We start from the raw sequence: 9,527 nt of genomic DNA, 5'->3' as shown, positions 1-9,527 counted from the left end.
GGGGGATGGTCACGCCGCAATCCCTTCTCCTCCATTCTCCTCTCGGGATCTTGGGCACGCACGCACACGCGCCCAGCGTGAGTTTAAGTCACCGGGTCCGGGACGTGAACCACGGTCGACTACATGGGAGTCCAGTGACACAGCCATTACGCTAACTGCTGGTTCCCTCATGTTTGATCACTTTCTATCAAATGCCAGGTTTTTTTGTTTTGTTTTGTTTTTTAAATGCTGAATAGTATTCCATAGAGTATATGTGCCATACTTTTTCCATCCATTTATCTGTTTGCTGACATTTGGTTGATTCCGTATCTTAACAATTGTGACTAATGCTTCAATAAACATGGATGTGCAAGCATTTTTCTGACTGAGCATTTTCCTGTCCTTTGGGTAAATACCCAGGTGTGGGATTGCTGGATTATATGGTAGTTGTATTTGTAGATCTTTGAGGAACCTCCACATTGTTTTCCACAGTGGCTGAACCAATTTACTTTCCCACTAACAGTGTAGGAGAGTTCCCCTTTCACCACAACCCCGCCAACACTTACCACTTTTTGTACTTTTTGTAAAGGATTGTTTATTTATTCATTCATTTATTTTAAATTGACTGAGAGACAGAGAGGGAAAGTGAGAAGGCAAGCCACTAGGTCTGGGACTGAAACTGTGGTCGCCCATATGGGAGTGTCCAGCACTTTAACCACCATGCCACCAGCTGGCCCCACTTTTTGTATTTTTAATCTTTGCCATTCTGACAGGGGTTAGATGGAATCTCATAGTGGTCAGGTGTAGGACTCGAACTGTGGTCAGCCATGTGGAAGTCCAGCGTCCTTAACCACCACACCACCTGCCAGCCCCCTACAGAGTTTTTTGTTCAGCTTACTTTACTATCTTAATTGGGTTAATCTTTGTTTGTTTATTTGTTTGTTTCCCACAGGAAAGCCACTTGAGTTCCCTGTGTATTCTGGCTATCAGTCCCTTACCTGAGGCATAGCTTACAAAAATACTCTCCCATTCTGAGGGTTGTTGATTCACACTAATTACTGCGTCCTTTGCAGTGCAGAAACTTCTTAATCTGATATAGTCCCATTTGTCTATTTTAGGAATTGTTGCCCATGCTTTGGGAGTCTTATTTAAGAAGTCTTTGCCTACCCCAATGTTTCCCAGAGTTTCCCCAGTGTTTTCCACCAGTCGATTTCTAATTTGAGGTCTTAGGTTCAGACCAGTCCAATAGAGAATACCATTCATGTTATAATCAACAGGTAATAATAAACCATTTCTGTGTCCTGCCTCTCTATTTGTTCTCGTGCTATCCTTCTCTGTAGTCTTACCTTCTCTTCCCTTCTCTCCCTCTCCCATTCCACAATGTCTTCAGCGTCCATAACTATTTTAACTACTTTTATGTCTGCCAATATTTTAATTTCTACCATATAGTGCAGAGAGTTGGTATATATTAAGTGGATACATAGAATATCTTTCTTTCATAGTCTGGCTTGCTTCACTCAGCAATAAATCTTTTATCTTTGATCCATTTTTAGTTGATTTTTATTAATGGTGAAAGATGGGGATTCAGTTTCATCTTTCTTCAGGTGGATGCCCAGTTTTCCCAGTACCATTTGCTAAAGAGATTTTCCATTTCCCAATGGATTGACTGATACTTTTGTCAAAAATCAGTTGGCTGTAAGCTTTGGGGTTTATGTCTGGGGTCTCTATTCTATTCCATTGGCCCACCTGTCTGTTTCTATGCCAATACCATGCTGCTTTGATTATCACAGGTTTACAGCATATTTTTGGGTCAGGGAGTGATAAGCCACCCACTCTACTCTTCTTGCACGGGATTGCTTTGGCAATATGAGGTCTTGTATGATTCCAGATAAATTCTATGATTGTCTTTTCTAGATCTTGTAAAGAATGTTTCTGATATTTTGATTGGAGTTGTGTTAAATATGTAGATTAATTTGGGTAGAATTGCCATTTTGATTATGTTAATTCTTCCAATCCAGGAACATGAGTTATCCTTCTACTTTTTGTGTTCTTTTCAATATCTTTTTTTAAGACTTTCATAGTTTTCTTTGTAAAGGTCTTTGACTTCCATAGTTTGTTTTATCCCTGGGTATCTTATACATTTTGTGGCTTTGGTAAAAGGGATTCCTTTCTTCAGATCTACTTCATTCACCTTGTTTGTATATGGAAATGCTGTAGATTTTTGGATGTTGATTTTGTATCCTGCCACTTTACTGTATTCATTTATTACTTCAAGAAATCTTTTCATGGGAACCTTTAGGTCTTCTAAGTATACCATCATGTCATCTGCAAATAAAGATATTTCAGCTCTTCTTTGCTTATTTGAATGCCTTTTATATTATTCTCTTTTCTGATTGCATTGGGTAAGACTTCTAGCACTATATTAAAAAGCTGTGGAGAGAGTGGGCAGCCTTGTCGAGTATCAGTTTTTAGTAGAAAAGCTTTTAGCTTGTCCCCATTCAGTATAATGTTACCTATAGGTTTTTCATAGATGGCTTTTATTGTGTTGAGAAATGACCCTTCTATATCAATCTTGCTGAGAGTCCTAATCATGAAAGGGTGTTGTATTTTATCAAATGCTTTCTCTGCATCAATTGAAATGATCATATCTTTTTTATCTTTCTTTCTATTAATACAGAATATAAATAATATTTATAGCCTTGAGTATGTTGAACCACCCTTGCATCTCTGAAATAAAGCCTACCTGGTCGTGATGAATAATCTTCGTTATATGTTGTTGGATACAGTTTGCAAGTATCTTCTTGAGAATTTTTACATCTATGTTTACCAGAGAGATATTGTTTTGTAGTTTTCTCTTTTTTTATTTTTTTAATCATGTATTTATCTGTTTTGGGACTGAGGGTGATGGAGGCTTCATAAAATGAATTTGGAAGGTTCCTTCCTTTTGGATCTTTAGGAATAATTTGAGTAGGATAGGCGTTAACTCTCCCTTAAAAATTTTGTAGAATTCAGAAGTGAAGCCCTCTGGACCTGGGCCTTTATTGTTGGGAGGTCATTTATTACTGATTCAATCTTATGGCTTGTTATGGGTCTATTCAGGTTTTCTATGTCCTCCTGATTCAACCTTGGTAGATATATGCATCCAGGAATTTGTCCATCTCCTCCATGTTCTCTTGTTTGTTGGCATGTAGTTTGTTCATAGTATCCTCTAATCATGCTTTGTATTTCTGTTGTGTCTGTTGTAAATGGGCTAATTCAGCAAGAAGACGTAACACTTACAAATATCTATGCACCCAACTCAGGAGAACCTAAATACATGAAGGAAAGACTGCGGGAGCTAAAAAGAGAGAGAAGTTGCAACACTATAATTGCTGGAGATCTCAACACCCCATTATCTCTGTTAGACAGATCTTTTAGACAAAAAAAAATAAGCAGAGAGATATAAAACTTAAATGATACTATAAATCCAAAATACATGAAGGAAAGACTGCGGGAGCTAAAAAGAGAGAGAAGTTGCAACACTATAATTGCTGGAGATCTCAACACCCCATTATCTCTGTTAGACAGATCTTTTAGACAAAAAAAAATAAGCAGAGAGATATAAAACTTAAATGATACTATAAATCCAATTGCTGGTTTCATTACATATTTGATTTATCTGGTTACTTTCTTTTACTTTATCAGTTTGGTTAATGGTGTGTCAATCTTGTTCATCTTTCAAAGAACCAACTTTTGCTTTCATTTATTTTCTGTATAGTTCATTTTATTTTCTGTTTTATTTATTTCTGCTCAAATCTTTATTACTTCTTTTTGTCTGGCATTTTTGTTGTTATTTTTCCAGTTCTTTGAGGCGTGATGTTAGGTTGTCTATTTGCCACCTTTCCATCTTTTTCTTATGCGCACTAGTTGCTATAAATTTTCCTCTGCTTTTCCAGTGTCCCATAGATTATGAAAGCTTGTGTACTCAATATCATTTGTTTCCATAACTTTTTTTATTTCAAACTTAATTTCTTCTGTAGTTAAGAAGTCATTCAGAAGTAGGTTGTTTCATTTCCATGTGTTCATGTATTTTCTTGAAAATAATATTGAGTTTAATTCCATCATGGTCCAAGAAGATGATGGATCTAGTTTCTATGCCTTTGAATCTGTAAAGGCTTGATTTGTGTCCTATCATGTCAGTTTTTTAAAAGGTTCCATGCCGGGGTGAGAAAAATGTGTATTTTGTGGTCTTAGAGTGGAAAGTTCTATAGATGTCTGTCAAGCCCATTTGATTTATAGTACTGTTTAAGTCCTTTCTCTCTCCTATTAACTCCCGCTATCATTTCTTCATGTATGTAGGTGCTCCTGCGTTGGGTGCATAGATATTTATAAGCATTGTGTCTTCCTGCCGAATTAGTCCATTTACTACTATATAATGCCCTCCTTTGTCTCTTGTTATAGTCTTTGTCTTAAAGCCTATTTTGTCTGAAATCAGTATTATAATTCCAGCTCTTTTTTTATTTTCATTTGCATGGAATATCTTTTTCCAGCCTTTCACTTTTAGTCTATGTATGTTTTTGTACATAATGTGCATTTCTTATAGGCAACAGATTAAGGGTTTCTGGATTTTTTTTTTTTTTTAATCCATTCAGCCAGTCTGTGTCTCTTGATTGGAGAACTTAACCCATTCACATTCAGTGTTGTTATTGATATTTCTGGACATGTTCCTACCATTAAGTGAGTCATTTTCTTGGTTGTTTTTTGTTCTCTTAAATTTGTCCCTCTGACTTTTTAGTTTTCCAGGTTTAGCACTCCCTTCAGAACCTCTTGAAGAGCTGGTCCAGAGTTGGCAAATTCTTTCAGGTTTTGTTTATCTGATAATTTTTTAAATCTATTTTTCCCAGATGAAGGATAATCTTGCTGAGTATAGTATTCTTGGCTGAAATTGTTTTTCATTTAACACTTTGACTATATTTCCCCATTTTTTTCTTGCCTGCATTGTTTCTGATGAGAGGTTTGATGTTAGCCTGATGGGATAACATTTGTAAGTAACTTGACATTTCCCTCTTGCTGATTTTAGTATCTTGTCTTCGTGATTTTTGCCAATCTGGCTATGATGGAGAGGATCTTCTTGGGTTGATTATATTTGGGGTCCTTTGTATTTTTTGGGTCTGGATATTTGAATGCCTTCCTAGGTTTGGAAAATTTTCTTCCAGGATTTCATGGGATAAATTATCAATACTCTTACTATTTTCTTCCTCTCCTGGGATACTGATTATCCAGATGTTTGGGTGCTTGATGGTATCTAGTATTTCTCGTATATTATCCTCATTTTTCTTGATTGTTGTCTCAGTCTTTTTGATACTTTTTTCTAGGTCAGAGATTTTGTCTTCTACATTTGAGATTCAATTTTTTGCATGATCTAATCTACTTTTAATACTTTCAAGTGGGGTTTTAATTTCCTGTATTACATTCTTCATCTCTAACAAGTTTCGTTCGATCCTTTTTTATAGTGTGTATTTCTTCTTTCAAATTGTGAAAGGACTTCCTCATATCCTTTAGCTTGTTGTCTCTCTTCTCTTGCATCTCATTTAGTTTGGTCACTACAAATATTCTGAATTGTTTATCTGATACTGCTAAGACTTCCATTATGTTGTCTGTGGGTGATGCAGAATTGCTGTTTTCTATTGGGGGAGAGACATTTTGTTGGTTGCTCATATTTCTTGTGCCTCTGCAGTGGTTCCTAGTCATTTAGTGATCTATACGTTCCTTCCTAAATTATTCAAGGTATCGACAAGCATTCAAAGGTGTCCAGGAGTAGGAAATTGGCAATCTCTCTTCTGCTCTGCCTCCCTGTTACCAGCACCATGCACTGTTGTCACTAGTCCTAGATGACCCAAGGTCCTCCCAGTTTCTAAAGAACAGGTGCCTCTGAAACTGAGCTGCTGACCTTCAACTCAGTACCAAAGAAGAGATCACATGCGTCCTACACGCTATACTGAACACTGAAATCCTGAAAGTCCACAGGTGAGTTGGGGCGGGGAGGGACTGAGCCACGGGTCTCAACCATTAACCCTGCAGATGCTGGCAGCCTGCCTTTTGGCAAGGCTATTTGCTGGAATGGTATCTCTTTAATTTTTTATTTTAATTTTATTTTTTAAAGAATTGTTTTATGTAATTTTATATATTTATTTATTTATTTGACCAGAGAAGGACAGAAAGAGAGAGAATGCAAGCTGCCAGGTCCGAGACTTGAACTGTGGTTGACCATGTGGGACTCCAGCGCCCTCAACCACCAAGCCACCTGCTAGCCCTGCCCAGTGTGAGTTATAAGCTTCAGAGTCCAGGACTTTGAACTTTTTTTTTTTTTTAATCCATTCAGCCAGTCTGTGTCTCTTGATTGGAGAACTTAACCCATTCACATTCAGTGTTGTTATTGATATTTCTGGACATGTTCCTACCATTAAGTGAGTCATTTTCTTGGTTGTTTTTTGTTCTCTTAAATTTGTCCCTCTGACTTTTTAGTTTTCCAGGTTTAGCACTCCCTTCAGAACCTCTTGAAGAGCTGGTCCAGAGTTGGCAAATTCTTTCAGGTTTTGTTTATCTGATAATTTTTTAAATCTATTTTTCCCAGATGAAGGATAATCTTGCTGAGTATAGTATTCTTGGCTGAAATTGTTTTTCATTTAACACTTTGACTATATTTCCCCATTTTTTTCTTGCCTGCATTGTTTCTGATGAGAGGTTTGATGTTAGCCTGATGGGATAACATTTGTAAGTAACTTGACATTTCCCTCTTGCTGATTTTAGTATCTTGTCTTCGTGATTTTTGCCAATCTGGCTATGATGGAGAGGATCTTCTTGGGTTGATTATATTTGGGGTCCTTTGTATTTTTTGGGTCTGGATATTTGAATGCCTTCCTAGGTTTGGAAAATTTTCTTCCAGGATTTCATGGGATAAATTATCAATACTCTTACTATTTTCTTCCTCTCCTGGGATACTGATTATCCAGATGTTTGGGTGCTTGATGGTATCTAGTATTTCTCGTATATTATCCTCATTTTTCTTGATTGTTGTCTCAGTCTTTTTGATACTTTTTTCTAGGTCAGAGATTTTGTCTTCTACATTTGAGATTCAATTTTCTGCATGATCTAATCTACTTTTAATACTTTCAAGTGGGGTTTTAATTTCCTGTATTACATTCTTCATCTCTAACAAGTTTCGTTCGATCCTTTTTTATAGTGTGTATTTCTTCTTTCAAATTGTGAAAGGACTTCCTCATATCCTTTAGCTTGTTGTCTCTCTTCTCTTGCATCTCATTTAGTTTGGTCACTACAAATATTCTGAATTGTTTATCTGATACTGCTAAGACTTCCATTATGTTGTCTGTGGGTGATGCAGAATTGCTGTTTTCTATTGGGGGAGAGACATTTTGTTGGTTGCTCATATTTCTTGTGCCTCTGCAGTGGTTCCTAGTCATTTAGTGATCTATACGTTCCTTCCTAAATTATTCAAGGTATCGACAAGCATTCAAAGGTGTCCAGGAGTAGGAAATTGGCAATCTCTCTTCTGCTCTGCCTCCCTGTTACCAGCACCATGCACTGTTGTCACTAGTCCTAGATGACCCAAGGTCCTCCCAGTTTCTAAAGAACAGGTGCCTCTGAAACTGAGCTGCTGACCTTCAACTCAGTACCAAAGAAGAGATCACATGCGTCCTACACGCTATACTGAACACTGAAATCCTGAAAGTCCACAGGTGAGTTGGGGCGGGGAGGGACTGAGCCACGGGTCTCAACCATTAACCCTGCAGATGCTGGCAGCCTGCCTTTTGGCAAGGCTATTTGCTGGAATGGTATCTCTTTAATTTTTTATTTTAATTTTATTTTTTAAAGAATTGTTTTATGTAATTTTATATATTTATTTATTTATTTGACCAGAGAAGGACAGAAAGAGAGAGAATGCAAGCTGCCAGGTCCGAGACTTGAACTGTGGTTGACCATGTGGGACTCCAGCGCCCTCAACCACCAAGCCACCTGCTAGCCCTGCCCAGTGTGAGTTATAAGCTTCAGAGTCCAGGACTTTGAACCATAGTCAACTACGTGGGTGTCTAGTGATTATGCCATCTGCTGACCTGTGTTTTTCTGTGCAAAAATGCATTATGGCTTTTCTGTCGACCCAATATATGAAAAGATTTATATCTACAGTTCATTGATTCTTTGTAAATTTTTAAAAAATTGATAACAACATAGGCATTCAGGAATTGAAGACTGATGCTTTAATTTTGATATAGCTATGTGATGGGTTATTATGTCATTTTTATAGATAACATTTCCAGGAAGTTCTTCAAACATATTACTACTAGTAGTAGTATGTTTATAAATAAATGTAATAGGAAGATGTCTGTTCAGGTTGAGACCAGAATCAAGACGATATCTATTCCAGATCATCTCAATTACAGGTTGAGTATCTTTTATCCAAAATGCTTAGGAACGAAAGTGTTTCACGTTTCAGATTTTGTTTGGATTTTGGAATGTATTCATGTGCCATGTAACAATGTTTCAGTCAACAATGGGCTGCATATACAGCAGTCATCTCATTAGATTATAATAGGTGAACCATGTAGCCTAGCTGTACAGTGGGCTATACTGTCTAGGTTTGTGTGGGTACACACTACGAAGTTTGCACAGTGACAGCATTGTCTAATGATATATTTCTCAGAATGTACTCTTATCAGTAAATAATGCAAGGTTGTATTTGCATGCACATAAGGAGTTATCTGTCTTGAGTATGAGTCCCAAGTCTAAGCATGAAATTCATTTGTTTCACATGTATCTTATACATACAGCCTGAAGGTGTTATACAATGTTTACAGTGTGTTTTTTGTTTTGTTTTGTTTTGTTTTGTTGCTATAGGGGGCATGCACTCGCCAGACAGACAGAGACAGAGAGACAGAAAGTGAGAAATCACCCTCCAGGGGGGATGACCACACTGCAGTCCCTTCTCCTCCATTCTCCTCTTGGGATCCTGGGCATGTACGCACACGCACCCGGCATGAGTTTTAAGCAACCAGGTCTGAGATGTGAACCGCGGTCCACTATATGGGAGTCCAGCGACATAGCCATTATGCTAACTGCTGGCCCCCCTACAATGTTTTCATATTGTAACATTTTGACTACACCCAATCGCCTGCAGTCAGGTGTGGAATTTTCCACTCATGGAAAATTGGTGCTCAAAAACACTGGGTTTTAGATCATTTTGATTTTTGAGTTTTCAAATTAGTAATGTTCAACTTTGTATATAAAAAAATGAAGAAAGGAAAAATAGAAGACATATTAGTAATGGTAATCAGATAGTGAGATTATTACAATACTTAAATATTTTCTGGGCTGACCCTATAGTGTAGTGGTTAAGGGAACTGGATCCCATATGGCCAACCACAGTTTGAATCCTGGCCCCAGAGGCTGGAAAAAACAATGAGAGAGTGTGCATACTTGCCCAAAATCTCAACAGGTTGGAGTAGTGGAGAAGGGATTGTGGTGTGACCATACTCTGCTGGGGGGTGCTTTCT

This window comes from Tupaia chinensis, unplaced genomic scaffold (genome assembly GCF_000334495.1).
Source record: "Tupaia chinensis unplaced genomic scaffold, TupChi_1.0 Scaffold139457_1, whole genome shotgun sequence".
Lineage (NCBI taxonomy): Eukaryota > Metazoa > Chordata > Mammalia > Scandentia > Tupaiidae > Tupaia > Tupaia belangeri.
Note: the sequence above shows the minus strand (reverse complement) of the source record.